The 27639-nt window shown below is 53.8% G+C and overlaps 1 pseudogene; it reads left to right on the forward strand.

Annotated features, from left to right (window-relative positions):
- Positions 1-6039: 6039 nt before the first annotated feature.
- LOC149370659 (uncharacterized) lies at positions 6040-7234 on the forward strand (annotated as a pseudogene).
- The last annotated feature ends 20405 nt before the right edge of the window (positions 7235-27639 follow it).

The following is a 27639-nucleotide window of genomic DNA, read 5'->3' on the forward strand; positions in this document are numbered from 1 at the left end:
AGTACATGCCCGCACCATGTGGAAGATATCACAGGTCTCCCCACAGTGCGGGCATCGCCCATCCGTGTTAGGATCGTAATGCTTTAAGATTGCAGGACAGAGTAGAGTACCTGTCTGCAGGCGCCTTAAAGGTCGCTCCCCCGTCTTACTCAGCCCCTTTGCAGGGGCCGGGAAAAGGCGGTCGATGTCGCTATAATGCGTTATAATTTCCCTGAATCGCAGCAGTGGCTGGTTAGTCTCCGAGCCAGAAGAGCTGGGATGAGGAGCCCGGTGAGTAAGCGCTTGGGCAGTCGCGTCAGCGGCCTCATTACCTCGTAAGCCCTGGTGGCCAGGAGCCCAAATGATTCTTTTGGGTGTTGGATCAGTGGCAGTCCGTCTTAGAATACAAGCAGGTAAGGGGGAGATCTTCCCTGCCAAGTAATGATCACATGCTTTTCGGGAGTCCGTAATGATGATTCTCGAATTGGCGTGGGCGGCAGCAAGCGCTATCGCTACTTCCTCGGCTCGCATTGAATTCGGGGCTCGAAAAGAGAGTCCATCAACGTGCATTTCCTGGTGAACGACAGCGGCCGTGTAAAATCCCGTGGGCGATGGCCCCGCTACCACCCCCCGTCCCTGCCGATGGCCCCGCTAGAATCACTTCTGCGAAAGCTACACCATTTAGCAGGGAAACATCCCCTACTCCGTGTGGGTGGACGCTGCCTGCACGGGTGATGAAGCGACAGCAGCTGTGGTGGACTCCTCTTTATCCGCCCTCCTCACACTACCTCTCCCTCCAGACACATCCCCAGAGGCTGCAGAGGAAGCCGCCATTGCCCTTGCTATAACCCGCACGGAAGCCCGGCACATTTTAAGCGATTCTAAAGCTGCGATTCTAAATTTTGCTTGAGGCCGAGTCCATGTCCCTGCTTTTGGCATACTGGACTCGCCCGATGCCCCCCCCGCCCCGCCAAGTGGAGCTGATATGGGTGCCCGCGCACTCCGGGAATCCCGGAAACGAGGCCGCCAACCTTTTAGCCCGAGGTTCTTTAAGCCGGGCTCAGGTGGCCTCTGATCGGGGATTCACGAAGGAGCGCATGCACTCATTCAGTGAGCTTACCCAGGCGCACAGAGCCTTACGCCAGTTCTACCCCCCGCCCCACCCCTCCCTAGATAACAAACACGCAACACTCTGGCGCAGACTACAGACACACACACTCCCTTCACCCCTTACCCTAGCCCATTATCATCCCTCCTTCCCCACTCCGGCATGGACTCTATGCCCAGAACCCTTCGCCTCTTCCCTCCACATCATTTCCCTCTGCCCGGCGGACCCTCCCCCGCGGGACCTAGAGAACCTCAAGACCTGGGAGGACTGGGAGACCCTGCTGCGCTCGGAGGACCCGGCCGTGCAGACCATCGCCACCGGCCGTGCTGCCAGTGTTATGGACCTTCGGAACATAAACACTTGAGTGCAGTGGGGTCGTGCGGGGACACTGGGGCGTGCCCCGAATTCCTCTGTAAATAAAGTTTTTTCTCTCTCTCTCTCTCTGGCCCTGCTACGTCTACATAATATACACCGGGTCGGGAGCCGTATTGTGAAGTGGTATTGTTCTATAATCCAGGGGTATACGGCGGCATCACTGGCTTTTCCATCGGAGCAGCCGTTATAAAATCGCCAGGCCTGCGGTGTTTCTGTCGTACTCAGACCCCGCCCTCGCTTCGGCGTGACTCTCCTTTTTAACGTCTACTTTCAGCTCCTCGTCTTTCAACATTCTTTTACTGCATATGGGAGCGACACCGATCTATTTGGTGCCTATTGAAAATCCCGGGAACTTTCCTATTCTTCCATCGTGGTTGTGCGTGCAGGCACTTGCGTTTCTGTTCGGCACGTTGCGGATTTCACATTTTGCGTTTCTATCCGTGACACGAGGAAACTAAACTAAAAAAACTGCCGATGATTACCTTACTTCCTAACGCGAAATTTGAGCGCAGCTCATCAGAGAGAGAGAGAGAAAACTTTATTTACAGAGGAATTCGGGGCACGCCCCAGGGTCCCCGCACGACCCCACTGCACTCAAGTGTTTATGTTCCGAAGGTCCATAACACTGGCAGCACGGCCGGTGGCGATGGTCTGCACGGCCGGGTCCTCCGAGCGCAGCAGGGTCTCCCAGTCCTCCCAGGTCTTGAGGTTCTCTAGGTCCCGCGGGGGAGGGTCCGCCGGGCAGAGGGAAAGGATGTGGAGGGAAGAAGCGAAGGGTTCTGGGCATAGAGTGCATGCCGGAGTGGGTAGGAGGGATGCTAATGGGCTAGGGTAAGGGGTGAAGGGAGTGTGTGTGTCTGTAGTCTGCGCCAGAGTGTTGCGTGTTTGTTATCTAGGGAGGGGTGGGGCGGGGGGTAGAGCTGTCGTAAGGCTCTGTGCGCCTGGGTCAGCTCACTGAATGAGTGCATGCGCTCCTTCGTGAATCCCCGATCAGAGGCCACCTGAGCCCGGTTTAAAGAACCTCGGGCTAAAAGGTTGGCGGCCTCGTTTCCGGGATTCCCGGAGTGCGCGGGCACCCATATCAGCTCCACTTGGCGGGGCGGGGGGGCATCGGGCGAGTCCAGTATGCCAAAAGCAGGGACATGGACTCGGCCTCGAGCAAAATTTAGAATCGCAGTTTTAGAATAGCTTAAAATGTACCGGGCTTCCGTGCGGGTTATAGCAAGGGCAATGGCGGCTTCCTCTGCAGCCTCTGGGGACGTGTCTGGAGGGAGAGGTAGTGTGAGGAGGGCGGATAAAGAGGAGCCCACCACAGCTGCTGTCGCTTCATCACCCGTACATGCAGCGTCCACCCACACGGCGTCCGGCTGGGGGCCGTACGCTCGATGAAGTGCCTTCGCACGGGCTCTGCGGCGCTGCTCATTGTGGGACGGGTGCATATTCCTCGGGAGCGGCCTGATGAGGAGCTCTCGGTGAAGGGATAGTGGGATGGCGAGGAGGGTCATCAGCTGTTTCAGCTTTTTGATAGCTTGAGACAAAGATTTGGAGCATGACATGCAGGTACAATTACAGACAACTTGTTATTTTTTACATATATTCCTTCAAGAAACACTCTACTAACAGTTCTTGATTGTCATGAAAGAAGTTTTGTGGTGTGAGGAATACATGGATATATACTATATTTTTTTTATAGGCTTGCTGCACCAATGCGTGGTTCTCAAAGACGAGGTCTATGCGGGTATTTCGCGAGGTTGTTATCTCTTCCTCCCGCTGTTAGGTTCGGGGTGCATTGGTGGCTTTGGTCCAGGATCGCTGGCGATCTTAAAGAGGCACCAGCGGTGGAAAGTCATTTGCCGTGGGCACTCCTTGCTTAATTTTTGGCGCGGTCGGTCTTCGAGGTGGAGGGGTCCTGGCTCTGCACGAGCCTGTACCGCCAAGGTGGTTCTCACCACAAAGCATGCATCTCGACGTGATCCAACACGCCCAACAAGCAGCGAAGCTCAGCGGAGACCTGGAATAGGGGCACCGACCCTGTGAGAAGAAGGAAGATGGACCTCTTCTTTCTCGTCTGCTACTAGCCCAAGACCTTTCTAGAGCAATACAAGTCTTTCCTATCCTATCCTATCGACGTGCATGGGGTCTCGAGTGGTGTGCTTTCCGCCACACCGCGGGCAGAGTCCAGCTTTTTGGAGAGGGCACACGTCATACCAGTGACCAGGTTTCCTGCAGTTCGTACAAGCATCAGGGCTGTCCTTGTAGTTGGTGCAGTGGTGTACCATGACACATATATTGAATGGTGTGAGGCACGGGACCAGAGGCGAATGTTATTTGAATCGATGCAGTTTTTCCCATGCGTCGGGCTGATATGATGTTAGAATTCGGGTTTCGGTGCTACAAGTCACCCAGGATTTGCTCTAGTGTTTCATTTCACTATGCCCGAGAAATCACTACCTTGACTGCCACCGGAGGGGCCGCGATGTACGCGGCTACCAGATATTGCTTTCCATCTAAAGTTATTTGCTGTTTTTTAACCAAAGCAAGAGCTATTGCCTCCGCTACCGCCGCCACTGTGAAGTTGTTGTTAGTGGGATGAGCTCTGATGTGCAACTCGCCCATCACTGAGCAGCTGGGTGTTGAGTGAAGTGTCTGCAGGATACTTGGAGCTGGGAGCTTCAGGAAAAGGCCGCCTCGCGGGCGAAAAACGACTCTGATTGTTCCGGCCGGCAGTGCGGCGAGTTGCTTACTTTGTACGAGCGCGCGCGTCATGCGTAGCAGCGTTGCAGCGTCTTCTCGAACGCAGATCGACAGGTTCCAAATGCAGCCTCCGGTGGCGCGGCGGCGTTGCTGGCATTTGGGTTAGCTTGAACCGTGGCCCTTGAAGAGCGTTTTGCGGGCGAATTCGAACCCAGAGTCCGATTTAGATAAGCACGGAACAGAGTTTTCTACTCAGTAGGGTGGTACTCCAGCAGGTTAATGGCCCCTCCATGCGCGGGCTTCTCCATTGTTGTTGGGGAGTGAGAAACGCGTCGCGCGGCGGCGAGGCTCGCCTCGATGAGGCGAGGCTTAGCGCAGTGGCGTGGCTGCCAGAGACGTTTTCACCGGGTAATTCACCGAGATCATTGGACACATACAAAAGATGGTAGCGATTAGGCCCGTGTACCTTCCAGGGTCCGTTGAGGGCCTTGGTGGGTCCTAGAAAAGGCTTAGCTGGGCACAGGAACAAGAAATTTTTGGCGGAGCCGATACTAAACGCGTCCGCTCACGGGCCCCTATCGGCCTTTTACTCTATGGGGGTCGCTGCGGCTAGCAACATCTTTTCCTTCCACTGCTATTTTAATTTATCAGTAAATACCCACTAAGAACTGCATAGGGCACGGCGACGGAGCCGGCGGAGTACGCGGGTTCGTACCCGGCCGCGGCGGCTAATTTATCAATAAATAGCGAACAGCATAAGGCGCGGTTACTAAGTCGCAGTTCGCGGGTTTGTACCCGGCCGCGGCGGCCGTGCTTTGATGATGGTGGTGGTGGTGAAAAACATTTATAGGCAATTAAATATTTTACAGAAAGGTGATTGGGGTAGGACACTATTGGCCCTTTTCCCTCACAGTACTAGGTGAAGCCCCTATTCCGGGGCCCCATTGGCAAGCAACGCCGCCCGCGAGCCGAGCAGGGCCGCCTCCCAGTCCTCTCTGGTGGGGTTGGGGTTGGGGGGGGATAGATGGGTTAGATTGACACGCCCAAACCATGTGGAAGGTGTCAGACACCTCCCCACAGAACTGGCACGTGCCATCAAATGATGTATTGAAATGTTTAAGCACCGCCGGGCACAGTGCAGTGTTAGTGAAAATTTTGGTGAGGAGGCGCTCGTCAGCGCGATCCAGACCCTTACAAGGGGCCGGGTAGCGCCGGTGCTCCTCCTTGTAGTAATCGGTGATTTTTTTTAATGTAATGGCCAGATTGTCTCATTGGGAGTACCCTTCCAAGGACAGGGAGATAGCCCGGGGAGAGAGTGCGCGGGCGGCCTGATCGGCCTGTTCGTTTCCCTGGAGTCCCTGGTGACCGGGGGCCCAAATCAGGTTGCGTGGAGTTGGATCTTCACATCGACAGCTATATTCCAGTATGCGCCAGGCAAGCGGGGGAGCCCAGCCCAACTCGTAGTTCCGACAGGCCCCTCGCGAGTCGGTGATGATGTGTTTTGACTTGGGATTCGTGAGAGCCAGAGCAATGGCAATCTGCTAGGTGGGCTCGGTGGCTGTGCCACGATGCAGTCAACAAATCCGCTCGTTTTCGCCACGCAGGTTTTTTCACCGCTCATCACCCAGATGCTATTCCTGTCCCTGGTTCCCGCCCCTTCGCATGCCACCTGTGCCATCGAATCTCTTCGCTTCGAATCTCCCGCCGGCCTGTCTGCACAGCAGCCCGCGGCTTCAACCTGTCCGGCAGCGCCACCGCTGCTATTCCTCGACCACCTCGACTGTCCCCGGACTCACCCAAGGTCATCGACAACAGCAGCTACGGCGACTATAAAACCGCATCACCCGCGCTCGGCGCCCTGTGGGCTCGGTGGCTGTGCCACGATGCAGTCAACAAATCCGCTCGTTTTCGCCACGCAGGTTTTTGCACCGCTCATCACCCAGATGCTATTCCTGTCCCTGGTTCCCGCCCCTTCGCATGCCACCTGTGCCATCGAATCCCTTCGCTTCGAATCTCCCGCCGGCCTGTCTGCACAGCAGCCCGCGGCTTCAACCTGTCCGGCAGCGCCACCGCTAATATTCCTCGACCACCTCGACTGTCCCCGGACTCACCCAAGGTCATCGACAACAGCAGCTACGGCGACTATAAAACCGCATCACCCGCGCTCGACGCCCTGTGGGCTCGGTGGCTGTGCCACGATGCAGTCAACAAATCCGCTCGTTTTCGCCACGCAGGTCAGTAAACAATACTCTCTTTTCACGAAAAAATCTAGCAATTACTGCCTCATGCAGCTACCGAGCCCACAGAGCTGCCTTTCCATTGCTCTTGAATGTGCTGATGTCGTGCGTGCACTGTTGCTCTTGGCTGGCGATGTTGAATCAAACCCAGGCCCCGAAAAGGTTCTAGAGGAACTGAAGAAACTGTCTGATGGTCAGTCACAATTAATAGTCGAGGTCCAAGGTCTTAGAAATCAACTTACAACTACGGTACAAGCTATTTCTGATCTTAGTAACAGGTTATCCGCCCTAGAAATTCATTATCAAGATGTTGTAACCCTACGCACCGACATGGATACGATCTGCGCTAACACTACCCAAACAGCCAAATAAATCAGAGGTATAGAAGCCCGTTTGGATGACGCCGAAAATCGCTCGCGACGCAACAATTTAATCTTTTACAACATCAAAGATGAGAATACATCTGAAACGTACTCGGAATCTGAAGAAACAGTCCTCCGCCTCTGCCGTGATCAGTTAGATCTATCCATTGACACTAAAGAAATTGAAAGGGCTCATCGTCTCGGGCGTCATTCTCCTGAGCGCATTCGACCCATTATAGTGAAATTTGCATTTTTTTAAAACCAAGGAGATGATTCTTTCAAATGGCCATAAGTTAAAAGGCACCGATTACAGCATAGGGGAGGACTTTTCACGCCCTGTCCGAGAAGCGCGAAGGCACCTCGTAAAGTTTGCCAAAGCTACTACCACTAAATTTTCCTTGCGCTACAAAACTTTGTGCATCGGTTCTAAACGCTATGCATTCGACGAGACATCACAGTCTGTACACGAAATCTCATAGCATAAGTCTTATCGTCGCGCCACTACTAATCTTCCTTGTAACAGCCCTCGCGGTAAACTTCCAAATCTTCCTCTTTCTGTTATCTTTACCAACATACGTAGTTTCCTTCACAAGCGTGAACACATTTGTAATCTTGTTTCATCATCTTCCAGCAATATACTTGTACTAACAGAAACGTGGCTAACAGACGACGTCACCGATCCGGAAGTTTTAGCTGATTTACCAAATTTTAACGTTTTCCGAAAGGACCGCAAAGGTTCACGAGGAGGAGGTGTTCTTATTGCCACTAACCAGCTGTTGCCTTGTTCTGTCATTAACATCCAAGCAGAGCTTGAAATACTTTGGATAATCTGCCATTCCGTACCACAAATCGTCATACTAGGCGTCTGTTACCGACCCCCCTCCAGTAGTCCAATCTTTTCCTCAAAGTTAAGCGATAGTCTAAATCAGATAACTAGCAAATATCCCAACGCGCGCATTCTTCTTTTCGGTGATTTTAATTACCCATCCATTGACTGGCTGAACCCAACACCAACAGGCAATACTGAAATGACGAACTTTGTCGACGTTTGTTTGAATTTCAATCTTACCCAGTTAGTAACTGAACCCACACGCGTAACACATGAATCCTCCAATATCCTGGACCTCATTCTAACTAACCGCCCGAAAAGTTTATCATCACTTACTTCTCTCCGCGAAATTAGTGACCACAAAGTTTTACACGCTACTTTCACCTTCATCCCCCAATCGCGCTTAACATTCCCTAAAACGATTCGCCTTTATGACAGAGCGAATTACGAAGAAATCAATAATCATTTAATGGCGTTCTTTCCAAACTTTGATACAAGTTTCGATGATCGATCAATTGAGGAAAACTGGCTTATTTTTAAAACTAAAATTATAGAACTTACAGCGAAGTTTATTCCCACCATCACATTTCGTGCCAATCCCAACAAACCATGGTTCACAAAGCATTTGAAAACACTTGAAAACAAAAAGAAGAGATTTTTCCGTGCAGCTAAACGTGACCCGAGTGCATGCGCATGGGACAAATATTACGAAGCCGAGTCAACATACCTGCAGTCTATCCATGATGCCAAACGAACATTTTTCCAAACTGACCTCCCCAAGATTCTAACAAATAACCCGAGGAAATTCTGGAAAGTATTAAACCCTGAACAGGCGCCGGTCATCACACTTGCTAACCCGCTTGGTGAGATGACCAGTGGCATTGAATGTGCTAATATTTTTAACGCCGCTTTTTCATGCGTTTTCACACACGAAACTGATATGCCACTTTGTACCGTAACTGACAACCTGAGTTCGCATATGCCTCCAATCATCTTTTCTGTGCACGGCATTATATCTATCATTGAAAATATCAAGATGTCATCTTCTGCAGGTGCTGATGATATCACCCCCAAGTTCCTAAAAAATACTTGCCATGCTTCCGCAGCGTATCTGTCAAAACTGTTTGCACAATCACTTTCCACAGGTAGCATACCCAGTGATTGGAAGGTGGGGAAGGTTGTTCCGGTCTTCAAATCAGGTAACAAAGAATCACCCCTTAATTAGCGTCCCATCTCTTTAACAAGTGTGCCATGCAAAATCATGGAACATGTCATTTATTCCCATATAATGAACTTTCTTGACTCTATAAATTTTTTTCATCCTGCTCAACACGGCTTCCGTAAGAACCTATCGTGCGATACACAGTTGGCTATTTTCATCCATGACCTGCATGTGAACCTTGACTGTAACCTACAAACTGACGCAATATTCCTGGACTTCGCGAAAGCATTTGACAAAGTACCCCACAAACGCTTGCTACTAAAACTGTCCTGGTTAAACCTTCATCCTAACATATTACAGTGGATAAGCGAATTCCTGGCTAACCGCACCCAGTTCGTTAACGTTAATAATCAAGCCTCTAGCTCTGTTCCGGTAACATCAGGTGTCCCGCAAGGATCAGTCCTTGGTCCGTTATTATTTTTAATATACATTAATGACCTTCCAACGCATGTCTCTTGTAACGTCCGTATTTTTGCCGATGACTGTGTCATCTATCGCACTATCAACAACGCCTCTGATCAGTTCGCCCTCCAGAATGACTTAATCAGCGTACAGGACTGGTGTAACAACTGGCTCATGGAACTAAACCCCAATAAATGCAAAGTCGTGTCATTTCACCGAAAACGTAATCCTGTCCTCTTCTCCTATAAAATCTCGCACGTCACGGTAGAATTAGCTCAGACTTACAAATACCTCGGAGTAACATTGTCCAATGATCTAACCTGGAACGCGCATGTCACTAAAATCATATCATCCGCTAACAGAAGCCTTGGATTCTTAAAACGACATCTACGTCATGCGCCACAAAACCTAAAATTGCTTGCCTACAAATCACTTGTCCGTTCTAAATTAGAATACGCCTCTGCTATTTGGAGCCCTAACCAAAATTATCTAATAAATTCCCTAGAATCAGTGCAAAATCGAGCCACAAGATTCATACATTCGTGCTATTCATATAATGTCAGTATATCAGCACTAAAAGCAGAGGCAGGATTAACATCCCTGGCTTGTAGGCGTCGTATTACTAGTATGTGCTTGTTTCACAAATTTTATTTCAGCTCACTTCGTCGTCCTCCCTACATCAATCCGCCGGAACGCATTTCCCTCCGCATTGGTCATCCCCTTAAAGTAGCCCGGCCATGTACGCGTACAACTACATTTGCATCGTCATTCTTTCCACGCTCAACCAAGGACTGGAACAGCCTTCCACACGACATCGCCGCAATCACCTGCCCATCAACATTTGCGAACTGTTTAACTGCTGCCTTTAACAGCGAATAATATTTGTATCTTACGTTTTTTCTTTGTTTATTTAATCTGATTTTTCAATGTAACCCACCCCTTATGTAATACCCCCCATCCTGGGGGCCTTTAAGGTAATAAAGTGAAGTGAAGTGAAGTGTGTTGCGCTGTAGGCTTTGAAAGTGAGCCCGTTAACCGTGTTTGTGTTGTGTACGACTGCGGCCGTGTACCACCCCCCGTGGTGTGGGCCGGCAACGTCTACGTAATACACATGTTCTTGGTTACCATAGTATCGCGCCGACGCTTCCGCGCGCGCCTGGCGACGACCGCTATGGTCTTCTCTGGACATGTTGCGGGGAAGGGGTCGGACCCGGAGGGCGCGTCTCCAGGGTTCTGGCACTCTCTCCCTTTCCTCAGTGTGGCAGTCGTGTTTGATGTGTAGCCGGTCCAAGAGGCGGCGACCGGACGTGGTCTGTGCAAGACGCGTGTATTGGTTGACTAAGTGGGCTTCTCGAAGCTCCCGGAATGTGTTCACCACGCCCAAGGCCAGAAGTCTCTGGTTGGACGTGGTGACCGGGAGATCGAGAGCCCGCTTGATGACTTTCCGCAGGATGACCTCCAGTTGGTCATCATCGTGTTTGCGCAGGTGCAAGTAGGGAGTTGAGTAGAGGATTCTACTCGTTACGAAAGCATGGGCAAGTCGCAGTGCATCCTTGCTTCGTAATCCGCCCCGCTTGTTGGAGACCCGGCGGACCATTCGGCCCACCTGGTCTCCCACCGTGCGAAGTTTGGCTATGGTGGTGTCGACTCTGCGTTGGTGGTGTATGAAGAGGCCAAGGACGCGGATCTCCTTGGCCTCCCGGATCGGTCCCGAGGGGAGACTGATGCGAAGCGGTGTTGTGTCCCGAGGGGAGGGACGTAAGTGCACAAATTCTGATTTAGCTGGGGCGCACTGGAGTCCGCAGTAGGCCGCGTAGTCGTCGACTAGGGTCGCCCCTGCTTGCAGGCAGGGCTCCATGTGGCCCAGGTTACCTTGCGTGGCCCAGATTGTAAAGTCATCCGCATAAAGAGCGTGATGTATCCCGGGCAGAGAAGACAATTTGGAGGGAAGATGAAGCATTGCCAAATTGAAGAGGAGGGGAGATAGGACCGCGCCTTGAGGTGTTCCCCTCGAGCCGATGGTGTATGGCCCGTGTTCCGCATCTTGTATGCGTATGTAGGCTTGACGGTCTGTAAGAAATTGTTTTATGTAGTTGAATGTTTTGTGGCCACAGTTGGTGTTACTGAGGTGGTCCAGGATTACTTCGTGTTTGATGTTGTCGAATGCGCCTTTAAGATTCAAGGCCAGGACCACCTTGTCGTTGTGGGGACATTCGACAGGATCTAAGATGTCGTGGTGAAGCTGCGGAAGTATATCCTGTGCTGACTTGTGAGGGCGAAAACCGAACATGGTGTCTGCGAAAGTGTGCTGTGTTTCGAGAAAATCGGAGAGTCTGTCGCGCACCATCGTCTCCATCAGCTTGCCGACACAAGACGTGATGGAGATGGGGCGAAGGTTCTCCACATCAATAGGTTTTCCGGCCTTCGGAATAAAGGTCACGAGAGCCGATTTCCAATCGAGAGGGAGAGGAGTATCTGTCCCAAATGCTATTGATGTACTTGAGGTGCTTTGATGAAGGCGAAATGCAAAGGCGCCCATGTGCTGCGCGATGTCAGCGTACGTTAAAGATCCCCAGGTGGCCGAAATTATTCCGGAGCCCTCCAGTACAAGCGATCATGACTGCCCTATCCCCATTGAATGCGGGTGTCCGCACGTATGTACACCTACATTCAAGCCTTCCTCACTAAACTCACGGCTGAGATACACTTCAGCCCTCTGTATTCCCCCCCCCCTCTACACGCTTCCGAGTATCAGCACCCCTCAAGAGTCCATACATTTCCACCTCTTGCTGTTTAGCATCGCCCTCATTCCCCTCGCCCGAAAATTGGCAACTATTCCCCACCTGAAGCACACACTTCATGCCGACGACCTCACGCTGTGGAACACCAACGGCAGCGACGGCGGCATAGAGGACACCTTACAGGAAGCAGCCATTCTCACCCAAAATTACGCACGGACCATCGAACTGTCTTGCTCCCCAAAAAAGTTCAAACTGCGCCTCATCCCGTCTAAGAACCGCCCCTTCCGCCGCTTCCCCATTGCCATTGAACTGTATGGTGACCCGGTACCTGAGGTTGACACCATCCTTGTATTGGGCTTGCACATCCAGAACGATGGCAGAAACACCACCACCCTCAAGAAACTCAAGCAGGTTGTAGGTGCGATATCGCACCTCATCCGCAGGATTTCCGGACCTCATAGAGGAATGAAGGAGGGCGACCTCTGTCGCCTCATTCATGCCTTCGTCCTCAGCCGCGTGCTATACACTACTCATACCTACAACTATTAAGGTATTAAAGTGAAGTGAAGTGGATGCCTTGACCAGCAAGGCATTCAAGGTAGCACTTCATCTTCCCCTCAACACACCCACAGACAGATTACTACGCCTGGGCCTCTAGAACACAATCGGAGAGCTGGTGGAGACCAACCGACAGGCCCAAAACATCAGGCTCACAGAAACCTCCACAGACCAGTATATCCTGGACTCCCTCGGAATCAGAATAGAGGCCAATGACTCAACCCTCTACGCCATGCCTCGACCCCGGCCCAACTCGCCGACTCCAACTGGGTAGATAGATGCAACACGGCCGCGCGACAAATGTCCAGCCGAAACACGTGGCGTCTCTTTCGAGCCCTAATCGACCCAACCCAAACACGAACCGAAACACAAAAACATTTGCAGCGAGCCATGCACGCTTTTCCTGGCAACACGACTCAACTGGCACAGAAACTTCGGGACCAGTATCTGTGTACAGCCCAAGACCCCGTGGATCTGCGTACTCTTATGCAGGCAGAGAGAACACGGAGCTGGATCAACCTTTCCAGCTCCATGATCTGCGGGCGGCTCTCGCCAAAATGAAACGGGGCACTGCGCCAGGACGGGATAAGGTCACCGTCAAGCTTTTGACGAACCTGCCCGACTTGGCATACCAGTCCCTCCTGGAATACGTCAATGCGATTTGGCGCGGGGACACCCCCCTGCCAATGGAATGGAAAACGGCTTTGGTCACTTTTATTCCTAAAGCTGGCAAACCAATTGACACAGATAACCTCCGCCACATCTCTCTCACCTCATGTGTGGGCAAACTAATGGAGACGATGGTGCGGGATCGGTTATCTACATATCTTGAACACAAACAGGTCTTTGCGAACACCATGTTCGGATTCCGCCCACACAGATCCGCACAGGATGTCCTCCTGCAACTCAATCGGGAAGTCCTTGACCCCCTCGAATGCCCCCATAATGACCGGGTAGTACTCGCCTTGGATCTTAAAGGGGCATTTGACAATGTAACACATGAGATCATACTCACTAACCTAAGCCACACCGACTGTGGCCTCAACACATTCCAATACATAAGCCAGTTTTTAATGGATCGTCAATCCTACATTCGAATTCAAGATAGAGACCATGGTCCTTATCTACTCGGCACGCGGGGAACCCCTCAAGGCGCGGTACTTTCCCCGCTGCTCTTCAATCTGGCCATGATGCACCTGCCGGCCCAGCTGAGTGGTGTCGCCGGCCGCACGCCCTGTACGCCGATGACATCACTCTGTGGGCCACGCAGGGCAGCACAGGAGACATTGAAACCAGCCTGCAAACAGCGGCGACGATAGTAGACCGCTACGCCCGCCGCTGCGGTCTTCAATGTTCCCCTCAAAAATCCGAATTTGTGCACCTCCGCCCCTCACAGAAGTGCACAACTAAAATATCTCTCTCTCTTGAGAGTGGTCCCATACGCGAAAGTGATGAGATACGGGTACTAGGACTCTACATCCACAAACACAGGCGGCCAGACACTACATTGGCCAAACTCCGTAAGGTGGGGGACCAGGTGGGCCGCATGGTCCGCCGGGTTTCCAACAAACGCGGAGGGTTACGAAGTAAGGATGCCTTGCGGCTGGCAAACGCCTTCGTAACTAGTCGAATTCTCTATTCGACTCCTTATCTCCACCTACGGAAACAAGAGGAGGACGCCCTTGAGGTCATCCTTCGCAAAATTGTTAAACGTGCCCTTGACCTCCCCATCACTACTTCAAACAGCCGGCTTATGGCTCTTGGGGTGGTGAATACTTTCCGTGAGCTCCGGGAGGCGCACCTTACAAACCAGTACACGCGCTTGTCGCTAACAGAGTCGGGTCGCCGCCTTCTTGTTCGACTCCATATCCAACACACCCCTCCAATGGAAGACAGGTTTCGCATCCTGGAACTGTGGAGACGTGCCCTCCACGTGCGGCCTCTTCCAGCAAACATGTCGCATGAAGACCATAATGGTCGGCGCCTGGCACGAGCGGAAGCGCTAGCCCGATATTATGGCAACAAAACAGGTGTATACTGCGTGGACGCCTCCGGCCCTCACCACGGGGGATGGTACACGGCCGCGGTAGTTCACAACAGCAACACAGTTAACGGCCTAACTTTCAGAGCCCGCAGTGCAACACAAGCAGAAGAGGTCGCGATTGCTGTCGCGGCCTCACATTCCAATTCAAAATACATAATCACCGACTCGCGAGGGGCCTGTCGGAACGTCGAACAAGGCTGCACTCCCTTCCTAGCCTATCGAATATACCAAAATTGCATACGGGATACGGACCCCGCACACCGTTACCTCATATGGGCCCCTGCTCATCAGGGGTTGGCAGGAAACGAGGCAGCAGACGCAGCCGCCCGCGCGCTCTCTCACCGGGCTGTTTTCTCCTCCCCATCCGATCAGGAACCCGATTTTAATCCGATCTATACATTCAAAGATATTACAACATATTATCAAAATTGTCATCGCCTTTACCCTAGCCCATGTAAAGGCCTGAAGAAGGCGGATGAGCGGCTCCTTCTCCGCCTTCTCACCAATACATTGCTGTGCCCGGCAGCGCTAAAACATTTTGACCCCTCCTTTAGCGGCAGCTGCCCACACTGTAGTGCGGTGTCTTCTGACACCTATCACATGGTGTGGGCCTGCCCTTCCAACCCCGCTATTCCCCACATCCCCAACCCAACCCGGGAGGACTGGGAGGCGACCCTGCTCGGCTGCCACGACTTACAGGCCCAACAAGCCTTAGTCCGGCGCGCCCGGGCGGCGGCAACCGCCACTGGGGTCCCATACTAGGGACCTCCACCTAGTGTTTGTAAGGATCGGTCCCTTACGGGCTGATCCAAACATTCCTCCTGTTAATTCGTAATAAATGTTTTCACCACCACCACCCCTTCACCGGCAGCTCATCAAGCCGCTCCCGAGGAATATGCACCCGTCCCACCATGAGCAGCGCCGCAGAGCCGGTGCGAAAGCGCTCCATCGAGTGTACGGCTCCTAGCCGGAACCCGTATGGGTGGACGCTGCCCGCACAGGTGATGAAGCGACAGCAGCTGTGGTGGACCCCTCTTCTTTCACCCTCCTCACACTATCTCCCTCCCACACACCTACCCAGAGTCTGCAGAGGAAGCCGCCATTGCACTTGCTATCACCCGCACGGAAGCCCGGTACATTTTAACTGACTGAAAAAGTGCGATACTAAATTTTGCACGAAGCCGGGTCCATGTGCCGGCTTTTGGCATTCTGGACTCGCCCGATGCACCCCCACCCCGCCAAGCAGAGATGATATGGGTGCCTGCGCACTCCGCGAATCCCGGAAACGAGGCCACCTGAGCCCGAGGTTCTTTAAACCGGGCTCAAGTGGCCTCGGATCGGGGATTCACGAAGGAGTGCATGTACTCATTCAGCAAGCTGACGCAGGCCTACAGAGCCTCACGCCAATATTACCCCCGCCCCCACCTAAAAATTGGTTGTTAAATTGGTTTTGAGGAAAGTAAATGGCGCAGTATCTGTCTCACATATCTCGGCGAACACCTGAACCGCGCCGTAAGGGAAGGAAGGAAGGTAGGAGTGAAAGAAGAAAGAAAGAGATGCCGTAGTGGAGGTCTTCGGAATAATTTGGACCACCTGGGGATCTTTAACGTGCACTGACATCGCACAGCACACGGGCGCCTCTTGCGTTTCGCCTCCATCGAAACGCGGCCGCCACGGTCGGGTTGGAATTATAAAAAAAAACACGCAACACTCTGGCGCACACTCTACCCTCACCCCTTACCCTAGCCCACTATCGCCCCTCACCCGTTACCGTAGCCGAATATCATCCCTCCTTCCTCAATCCGGCAAGCGCCCTATGCCCAGAACCCTTTGCCTCTTTCCTCCAAATCCTTTCCCTCTGCCCGGCGGACCATCCCCCGCCGGGCCTAGAGGACCACAGGATCTGGGAGGACTGGGAGACCCTGTTGCGCTCAGTGGACCCGGCCGTGCACACCATCGCCACTGGCCGGGCTGCTACTGTTATGGACCTTAGGAACATAAACACTTGAGTGCAGTGCCACGGCCGCTAGATACACCTCGCTTTGCGCTTTGCATCAAGCGGCCGTGGCAGTGCTGTCGTGCGGCCACCCTGGGGAGTGCCACGAATTCCTCTTGTAATGAAGTTTTTGTACCGAGAGTTACACCACGCCAGCCGCTTCGCCTCTTCGTTTCGTACTTTCGCCTTGGACGCACTTGCGCCGTGGTTGCACCTCGGCCGTAGTCACACCGACCTTGAGCCGTCCCCTAGCAACCGCCGCAGCTGGCAGGCGTCTCCGCTCGGCGCGCGATCTGGCATGGCGTTACTTCGCCGTTGTGCTCGTTGTGGAGCAGACGCCACTCGCCTCGACAGTTGTGCGCATGCGTAGTAGATGGACAGGGGGTGTCGCATTGTGTGTGTGTATATATATATATGGTTTGGCGTAGCGGGGAGCGAGGGGGGTGTCTGTTGTTTCAGCCAGCGTCTTCGCTTCGGCGGACGCGTTTGTTGCGACGCGCGTCTCTTCTTTCATTCTTTCGTCTTATCTTTTAACTCTCCTCTATCTGCACACGGCAGCAGTGGTGGCTCGGCTCGAGCCAGTTTGCAGGCCCGTGCACTTTACTTCTCATCCTTCTCTCAGTCGCAACAACAAGGAGGCGAGCGGGGGATTGGGGCTGCGGTATCTGTTACAGCCGGCGTCTTCGCTTCGGTGGACGCGGTTGTTGCGACGCGCTTTTGTTCTTTCCTGTCATATCATTTAATTCTCATCTGTCTGCACGTGGCAGCAGTGGTGGCTCAGTTCGAGCCAGTCGGCAGGCCCTTGCAATTTCTTTTGTAGCGTGAGCTACATTGGCCCCAGGGTCTGTTTTCCGTGCTCTCTCGCTCGACCATACTGCGCATGCGCGAGGAGCAAATGACGTCACTACGGACAGCTGGCGTGCTTCGCCGCGCGCTCTCGGCGTCCACTAACCCAGGGAGCCATTATGCGCACTTCCTTTCCATAAAATGATCGGAGTGTAAAACGTTGTCAACGCCAATGAGCACACCGGACGACGACGGTCTATGGCTTCATTGCCGCGTTTCTGGCAGAACGTTGTCTATGCCAACGCATGCAGCGCACACCTGTCACTACTGCCACTTAGCTTAAAGCACGATTGAGGTGTGCACTATTCCAAGAGGCCAGTTATGCGCCCTCCCTCTGGTTTAGGTGTCCACCGAGATGCGGGCACCTCGCCGCTCGCTAATGCACATGCGCGAGGAGATAGCGCTGGAGGGATACACAGGAATCTTGGTGGCGAAAATTATTTATTGTTTATTAAATTTTTAGAGAGAGGTGATTGGGGTAGGGTCCTATTGGCCCTTCACCCTCACAATATTAGGTGGAGCTCCTATTCCGGGGCCCTATTGGCAAGCAACACCGCCCGCGTCCGTTGAACCAAGGCATTTTGAGTCTTCAGGTCTTGACAGCCGAGGAGGGCCTCCTCCCAGTCCTCTCTGGTGGGGTTAGGTTTGGGGGGATAGATATGTTTGATTCACAGGCCCAAATCATGTGGAAGGTGTCAGCCACCTCCCCACAGAACTGGCACGCGCCCGCTGCGGTGGCTCAGTGGTAAGGCGCTCGTCAACCGAGCCGGGGTACCCGGGTTCGATTAACAGCCGGGTGCGGCTGAGTTTCGATGGAGGCGAAACGCGAGAGGCATCCGTGTGCTGTGCGATGTCAGTGCACGTTAAAGATCCCCAGGTGATCGAAATTACTCCGGAGACCTCCACTACGGCACGCCTTTCTCTCTTTCTTCAGGTGGTCGAAATTATTCCGGAGACCTCCACTACGGCACGCCTTTCTCTCTTTCTTCAGGTGGTCGAAATTATTCCGGAGACCTCCACTACGGCACACGTTTCTCTCTTTCTTCAGGTGGTCGAAATTATTCCGGAGACCTCCACTACGGCACGCCTTTCTCTCTTTCTTCAGGTGGTCGAAATTATTCCGGAGACCTCCACTAGGGCACGCCGTTCTCTCTCTCTCTTCTTTCACTCCCACCTTCCTGCCTTCTCTTACGGCGCGGTTCTGGTGTCCGCCGAGATATGTGTGATAGATATTGCGCCATTTCCTTTCCTCAAAAAACCAAACCAAACCATCAAAGGATGTGTTGAGGTCTTGGAGTATGTGTTCTTTCAGCCAGCGTCTTCGCTTCAGCGGACGCAGTTGCCGCGACGCGTGTCTGTTCTTTCACTCTTTTACTCTTTCCTCTTATCTTTTAACTCTCCTCTATATGCACGTGGCAGCGGTGGTGGCTCGACTGGAGCCAGTCGGCAGGCCCTAGCACTTTCCTTTTCATCCTTCTCTCAGTCGCAACAACAACAGCTACTGTGCCGTGTTCCAAGGAGAAAAAAAGAGTGTCGGGCTACTGCTGACAAAGGAGAAAAAAAGAGTGTCGGGCTACTGCTGAGCGACGCAGGATATTTGAAAACGAGAAAAACTCAATTCATTGAACCCCGAGGTCGTCGCGTGGCAGTTAACTGTTGAGCGTAGGAAAAATGATACCAACCTGTAAATTTCACAGCCAATGACAATCGATACTGGACATTGACTCGTCTTTAATTTAGTAATAGTTACATGTACCGGTTTTTTAAGGCTTAACAGGGGGGAAACCAAGGTAATAAAAAAATCTCTGCCTCTCCCGTAACCGAGAGTAGAGTAAGCATGAAATGCAGGACGATGCAGAAGCGTACGCGGACACGACGAGACGCAGGCCTGACAAGAATGTATATGCAGCGCGTTCGAAACTGAAGTGCGTAGAGGCGAAAGCGTCTTCCGCAACACTTTGCCTATGTGACACTGGTGACGTCATCACTGTATTACGTCGCACATAATCGACGATGAAGTAATGACAAATTACTAATTAGTGTCTAATTACTGATTAATGACTAAATACTAATTAACTGTTAATTAATTACGCTTAAGCTTCGCCTTTAGGAGTGGAACGCGACAGCGTGTTGTAGTGCTGCCAGGCAGTCCATGGAACGCCACCACCCGTTCGGCGCGATGCCTTGCCCTTCGAACGCGACGCTTTTTGAGGAAAGGAAATTACGCAGTAATTCTCTGTCCTCTCGATGGTGGTGGTGGTGGTGAAAACTTTTATATTGTAAAAAAAGAGTTTGGGAGCCACATAGTGGCCCCGCTACATGGTCGGCGTCCCTAGTCCGGGACACCGCACGACGAGGCCCCGTCTCTCGCCCGTTTCACCAGAGCCCTTTGGGACTCAAGCGAGGAGCAGTTGAGGAGGGCAGTATCCCATGCCTCTCTGGAAGGGGTAGGGGAAGGGGGGAGGTGGGGATTTTGAGTACATGCCCACACCATGTGGAAGATATCACAGGTCTCCCCACAGTGTGGGCATCGCCCATCCGTGTTAGGATCGTAATGTTTTATTATTGCAGGACAGAGTAGAGTACCTGTCTGCAGGCGCCTTAAAGTTCGCTCCTCCGTCTTACTCAGCCCTTTTGCAGGGGCCGGGAAAAGGCGGTGGTTGTCGCTATAATGTGTTAATATTTCCCTGAATCGCAGCAGCGGCTGGTTAGTCTCCGAGCCAGAAGAGCTGGGATGAGGAGCCCGGTGAGTAAGCGCTCGGGCAGCCGCGTCAGCGGCCTCATTACCTCGTAAGCCCTGGTGGCCAGGAGCCCAAATGATTCGTTTGGGTGTTGGATCAGTGGCAGTCCGTCGTAGAATACAAGCAGCTAAGGGGGAGATCTCCCCTGCCAAGTAATGTTCACATGCTTTTCGGGAGTCCGTGATGATTATTCTCGAATTGGCGTGGGCGGCAGCAAGCGCTATCGCTACTTCCTCGGCCCGCATTGAATTCGGGGCTCGAAAGGAGAGTCCATCAACGTGCATTTCCTGGTGAACGACAGCGGCCGAGTAAAATCCCGTGGGCGATGGCCCTGCTACGTCTGCATAATATACACCGGGTCGGGAGCCGTGTTGTCTCTCAAGAGCCCGAGCCCGCGCTTGTCGTCTGTTTTCATGCATGTCGGTGTCCATGTTACGGGGGAGCGGGGAGACCCAGAGCATATGGCGCCATAGTACTGGGATACGCTCCGCCTCCTCTGGAGTGCAGTCGTGTTGGATGTGTAAGCGGTTTAGCAGGCGGCGCCCAGGAGCCGTCTGCGTGAGCCGCGTGTATTGGTTCACGAGGTGGGCCTCCCGCAGCTCCTGGTAGGAGTTTAGCACCCCCAATGCCTTGAGTTTGGCATTAGAGGTAGCCACCGGGAGATCCAGGGCTCGCTTAGTTGCCTTGCGGATGATGGCGTCTATTCGCGCCTCGTCTTGCTTAGTAGTGCGGAGATATGGCACGGCGTAGAGGATCCGGCTAGTCACGAAGGCATAGACGAGCCGAAGCGCGTCCCTGCCCCGCAGACCACCCCGCTTGTTGGAAACGCGGCGGATCATGCGCCCTACCTGTTCGCCTACTCTCTTGAGTTTCGCAATAGTGGAGTCCGGTCTGAGTCTCTGGTGAATGAAAAGGCCGATGGACACCCGAACCACACCGTACAGGCAGAGAGGAACGCCACCATCCGTTCGGTGCGATGCCTTGCCCTTTGAGCGCAAGGCTTTTTGAGGAAAGGAAATGGCCCAGTAATTCTCTCTCATCTTGGTGGACACCCGAACCGCCCCGCAAAGGAAGGGAGGACCGCCACCACCCGTTCGGCCCGATGCCTTGCCCTTTGAACGCAACGCTTTTAGAGGAAATGAAATGGCACACTCAGCGTCACAAATAATAATAATAATAAATGGCGCAGCAATTCTCTGTCATCTCGGTGGACACACAAACCGCACCGTACAGGAAGGGAGGAACGCCACCACCCGTTCGGCGCGAAGCTACCGGCGCTTGTATGCCGGTCCTGTAGGAGGGCTTAGAGGGTCTCGTTAAATCTCGTTAAATCTCGTACGGTGCCCGGATGTTCTCGTTTCAGTGCCCGGATGAGTGGAATTCAGTGCCCGGATGTTGGCTCTCGGTCTCGGCGTGACGTCACCACCCTGCCGACAACGGGAGCTAAAAGCATTTCATGCTTAAAACAAGTTTAACCAAGATATACCAAGACCTCACGCTACACTAGAGGCACTGCATATGCAGTATAAAGCACCTGCTTTCACAACCTACCAGGCTTAACCAAAGCTAAGCCCCCGCCTATTCTTTTCTCTCTCTCTCTGATGTCTATCTAGGCTTTCCTCAAAAACCAAATGTTTTCTCTCTCTGCTCCTTGTGAAGGCGATCCTGCCGACACTTTGATCAGTGCGCTGGCTGAAGAGAATTGAATCCTTGAGCACAGTGTTTCGAAAAAAATTTAATAACATAAAAAACGAAGGAAACGAAGCTCTGCGTACCAAAGAACGAACTGCTCTATCGCCACTCATTCATAGCGGCATCGCTGGCCTTTTCATGAATGCAGACGTTATAAATCGCCAGGCTTATGCCGTGTTTCTGCGAGTCAGAAGCCGTCCTCGCTTCGGCGCGAGTCTCCTTTCTAACCTCTACTTTCAGCTCTTGATCTTTCAACTGTCTTTTAACTGAATATGTGAGTGATGCCGGCCTATTTGATGCCAATACACTTTGTAAGTGCATTGCCCAGTCTCCCTCCGGACGGCACCCACAGCATTCCTAAAGAAATCAAGGAAAAGCATTTCATGTTTAAAAGCTAACCGTCCACCCACTACCTAAGAACGTACACCCAAACCCAACCGGGAAAGACGCGTAGCACGCGCCAAAGCCCTGCATAAAAGCATTTCATGCTTAGAAACACGCGGACAACGAATACGCAGTCGCGGCACAATATCCATTGAACCCTGCGTACTCCCTAAGCGTGGTGTCACACGACCTCAATCACAAGGCTTCGGGCTCGATAAGGGCAACCACCTCCCTCGAAGCTGAAGAGGCGGCCATAGCACTGGCCATAGCATATTCCACTGCCACACCCATAATGAGCGACTCCAAAACCGCAACCAGGAATTTTGCAAAGGCACAGATCTATTCTGCCACCTACAAAATTCTCCAATCAAACCCCCACGACCCCAGAACAATTCAATTAGTTTAGGTGCCAGCCCAGGCAGGCAACCCCGGAAACGAAGAGGCGCACTCTATTGCTCGAGCGTAGGTCAACCGAGCAGGCCGAACAGTCGAGAGGGATTGCTCGCGGGACAGACTAATCGCCTACAATGAAATCACGGTACACTATAAAGAGGAAAGGCTCACATATCCGCCACCACACCACACCACACCCTCAGAAAGGAACAACAGACTATATGGAGGTAATTCCAGATCAGAACGTTTCCTTCAACGGCCTATCCGGCACTAATACACCCGGGTCAATACAAGCCCGTATGCTCTCTGTGTGGGACTTCAAGCTAACTTCGAACGCCGCGGTGGCTCAGTGGCTATGGTGCTCGGCTGCTGACCCAAAAGACGCGGGTTCGATCCCGGCCGCGGCGGCTAGAATTTCTTTGGAGGAGAAATTCTAGAGGCCCGTGTACTGTGCGATGTCAGTGCACGTTAAAGAACCCCAGTTGGTCGAAATTTCCGGAGCCCTTCACTACGGCGTCTCTCATAGCCTTAGTCGCTTTGGGACGTTAAACCCCACAAAACCAAAACAATCTTCATATGCCGAGAGAGATAAAGAGAAATTTATTGGACCCACAAGTACATAAAAGGGACCACAGTCCCTCAAACAGGCAAATGAACAATACAGCGACATTCGTCGCTCAATAACACGAGTCGCGAAAAAAAAGATACAAAAGGCGACAATCAACACAAACACCAACAAACTCCACGAGAGTCCGGATTGTCCTCAAATGTCCAGAACGCGCGGGGGAAGCACGCACTACGGTACATACCACCAACGCGCACGTCACACACTTAATAGGGCAGGAGCCGCACCGTCACGCGACCCCTGTCGGCGGCGATGAAGCGGGTGCTCCACCGCCGCAAAAACTCCTCTTCTGGTAGTTGGATTCTGTCCAAGCACGCCTGTTGGAACAGGCGCGCTCGTACGCGCTGGAGCAGGGGGAACATCGCGCGCTGAGGCCGACCCTGCAACGAAGCGACGCCACGCTGGCGCCACAAAACAAAGGCGCCCACACAAAGAAGGAGGCGCACAAAAAAGTCGCGCGGCCTAGTGCGCGCGTCTAAAGAAACAAAAAACATGCGAGACATGAGTCTCCAAAAAGTGCGCGCCACGACGCACTCGAACATGGCGTGCTCGAGGGTCTCGGTCGCACCGCACTGGGGACACCGCGAAGAAGGAGCGATGCCCCACGCGGCGATGCGGACCCCCGTCGGTAGGACACTCCAGCCTCGCAGCCAGCCGAAGTCGCGGACGTCGGGTGGTAACGAATGCGACGTCAAGTCCCGCCACCGCACCTGCCTGCTCCGCTGAAGCTGGTCTGGTGTAGCCTCCTGGATGGCAAGGAGCTCGCAAACGCGGGAGGCCTGCGTCTCAGAGACGTCGACCTCGGGCAAGGTGGCGGTGAGGGACTCGGCCGTCCGGCAGACATACCGGTAGAACCCCGGCTGCTGTTCGGCTGAAGGACCTGTGCAGTTGCTAAAAAAGTGGCGCCGCGAAGTCCCGAGCAGGTATGCGAGGAGCCCTCTGCCCGGGTAGTCGGTGGAGTTGACTAGGTCGCGGACGCCTCTAACAGCGAGGATGCTGCACATGGTGCGCAGGTTGGGCAGGCTAAACCCGCCCATGCGCGTCGGAAGACGGAGGAGCGCGCGAGCGACGGTCTCCGTCTTTCCCGCCCAGAAAAAACTGCCGCAAAGGGTGGCTAAGCGGCGCGTGAAGGTGCGTGGCGGGCAAGCGACGCGAGCTACGTAGTACAGCGACGCGCACACGGAGGAGCGGATGACGAACGCGCGCTCCGACAGCGAAAGCTGGAAGTTAGCCGCCACTGCGAGACGGCGCTCCGCGGTCGCTCGTAGCTCGCTCCACGTTTCGCGAGCTACCTCCCCGGAGGAGAGGAAGACTACGCCTAGCACCTTGCATGCTGGGACCCACTCCACCTCGCCTAGCAGGTCGGACGCGAAGGCTCCGAAGCGGAGAGCCTTGCTCTTGCCCCTGTTGAGCAGGGCGCCGGACAGCTCGCTGTAAGAAGAAAATAGCCGACAAAACGCTACGAAGCTGTCCTCGTCCCGCAAAAACAGGGACACGTCGTCGGCGTAGGCTGACACCTTCACCTGGCCCTGGCCAGGCAAAGGGAAACCGCGTATTGAGGGGGACTCTGCTACGCGGCGCAGGAGGGGGTCAATACACAACACAAACAGCAACGGCGATAGGGGACAGCCCTGTCTAATGCCGCGCTGGATGCCGAACGGGTCGCTCAACGCGCCGTTAAAGAGCAAGCGGGCTGTGAGATCGGAGTACAGCCGCTCCAACCGCTCTACGAACTCGGGCGGGAAGCCGAAAGCCCCGAGAACGCCAAAAAGGTATCGGTGCTCGACCCGATCGAAGGCTTTAGACTGATCGAGCGAAACGAAACAACCCGGAATTCCCGTTCTCGAGGTAAACGTGAACAAGTCACGCGTTAGTGCGAGAGACGAGAAAACCGAGCGTCCGGGCACACTGCAGGTCTGCGCAGGGCTTACAAGCACCGATAAAACCTTACTCAACCTTTTAGCCAGCAGCGACGCCACGATCTTGTAGTCTGCGTTAAGCAGAGTGATCGGGCGCCACGCTTGCGGGTCAGATGGGCACCCGCCGGGCTTCAGGATGAGCACGACACGGCTATCTCTGAAAGACTCCGGCCTCTCGCCGTCCCTGACAAAGGCGTTCACCATCCGGAGAAGGTGGGGCTCCAGGACGGTGAAAAACCTAGCATAAAAGCTAGTGGGGATGCCGTCAGGGCCTGGAGCTGAGGCGGCGTTCATGCCCTTAACGGTCGCGAACAGCTCGTCGGGGCTAACTGGGGCGCTAAGCTGCGCGCCTAAGTCGTCCGGCACCTGCGGCAACGTTGCGCAAAAGCTAAGGAGAGCGTCCGTAAAAGCGCCGTTGCCCCGCCGTTCGGTCCCAGAAGCAAACAGCAGCGAAAAGTGACGCGTAAAGGCGTCACGGATCACTGTCGCGCTGCTGCTCCTGGTCCCGTCCGGCAAAACAACCTCGGTGACGCGGACCTGACGCGTGTCCTCGAGGCTACCTGCCCGTACTTGACGGAGTACGGTAGGGTCCGACACGGGCCTGCCCTGAGCTAAAGCCTGGGTCGCGGCTCGTGATGATTGGCGGAGAAGCGTGTGGTAGCGCGCTTTCAGGAGGTTTAGATAGTCGCGCATCGCGAAGGTGAGCGGCGCGCCTCGCTGGACGGCGCGTATACGGGCGAGGGTGGTGTTTATCTCGCCCGTGATGCGCTTCCTTCGCTCTCTCCCTTCGCGAACTAAAACCAAACGCCACGCTTCTTTCCGCTCGTCCCAGGAGAGGGGACTCTCGTCGCCTCCGCCCGGGCCGCCCAGCGCTTGCTCAATCGCTACCACGCTCGACCAGTCTGTCAGCAGACATGGATCCATACGCCACCGAGAACTCAACCACCATCTTGCTGGAACCTCACAGACCTAGAACGTTGGGAGATAGCGGTCTCTAGCTCAGAGCCGGCCTCACTGAATAGGCTGGTGGAATGGGCGGAGAAGGTCGCCAGAAGTCATGGACTGATGGCCGTCAACCGGGATTAAGAACGAAGCCAACCAAACCTCCCCTAACTCCTTCCGTTACTTGGTTCATCAATAAAGTATTTACCTACCTGCTTCTTACTATCGCTCCCCCCCCCCCCCTCATCGTATTTCTCTCTCTATGTCCTCGTCTGTCTTATTCCCGCTAGCTGCAGCTCAGGTGCTTCAGGTTTCGATGGCAGTTGCCGCGGCTAGCAACATTGGTTCCTTCCGTTTTGAAGCGAAAAGCTTCGCTATGCGGGTCAGAGCCAAGCTTCGCGTGAACCGAACTGGTGAGTTATGCGCATGCGCGAAGCCGAGTGACGTCACGCGCCACACAGGTGGTCGCTCCTCGCCGCTGCCGCAGCCGTCTCCGCCGCCGACTCCGTCGCCTGACCTTTCGGCACAGCCGCGTGCTACTGCGCATGTGCGTCGCCTCCTCGCTGTCGCTACAACTGCGTGCTTCGCCTCCTCGCCCACCGTTTGACCTTTCGTTGCAGCCGCGTGTTGGCCATCAACCCCATAGGCGACGTCCACCCCACGACGCCCATTCCGATAGTGGTCTATAGCCGCCTAGTTATAAAACCAATCCCCAAAAACATGCTACCTGGCCGCCATGATACGCGCCGTCAGCTGAAAGCCCAAGCACTAGATGCCACATACCTTGCCGACGAACACGCAATATACGTAGATGCTGCACGGCAAAGTGCAAACACATACGTGGCTTGTGCAACCACGCCACAATCTACTCTCGTCACCGCCGCCACAGTAGTAGCTCACTCTCCGACAGCGGCAGAAGAAACCGCCATCGCGCTGGCCATCGCTGACCCACGTACGCGCACAGTCCTAAGCGACTCCAAAAGAGCGATACAAAATTACTCGGCAGGTTTTATCTGCAACCCCGCTGCACGCATCCTTCGCGGCTGCACTCTCGACCATAAGATCAACCTGGTCTGGGTACCCGCCCACGCGGGAAACTCTGGAAACGAAGGGGTCGACCGACTAGCCCGAGGACTAACCAACCGGGCGGCCGCCGGCCCCACGGACCCATACGCTCTTGCCGAGGCTCCCCAGACCTTTGCCGAAATTACCAACCTCTACAGAGAGATGAGACGCCAGTTCCCGCCTCCACACCCCGACTTGAATCGAGCGCAAGCCAGCTTGCTCCGCAGGTTGCAGATGCACTCCATCCTTAGCCATTCTAGACTTTCACTCATCACAGACGGGGAATATGACCCCGTCTGCCAAAATTGTTACCAGGGAGAAATCACCACCCAGGCACACATCCTCTGGGGTTGCGCGGGAAATCCGCCCCCTCGAACCTTACTGCCAGCTCCCTCCGAAGAAGGATGGAACCAACTCCTCAAAAGGCCAGACAAGAGCATCCAACTGGCACTCATTTCGTGGGCCCAGGAAGTCGCACCCACCTG

The sequence above is a fragment of the Amblyomma mixtum genome, chromosome 1 (assembly GCF_055824585.1).
Source record: "Amblyomma mixtum isolate Tamu chromosome 1, ASM5582458v1, whole genome shotgun sequence".
Classification (NCBI taxonomy): domain Eukaryota; kingdom Metazoa; phylum Arthropoda; class Arachnida; order Ixodida; family Ixodidae; genus Amblyomma; species Amblyomma mixtum.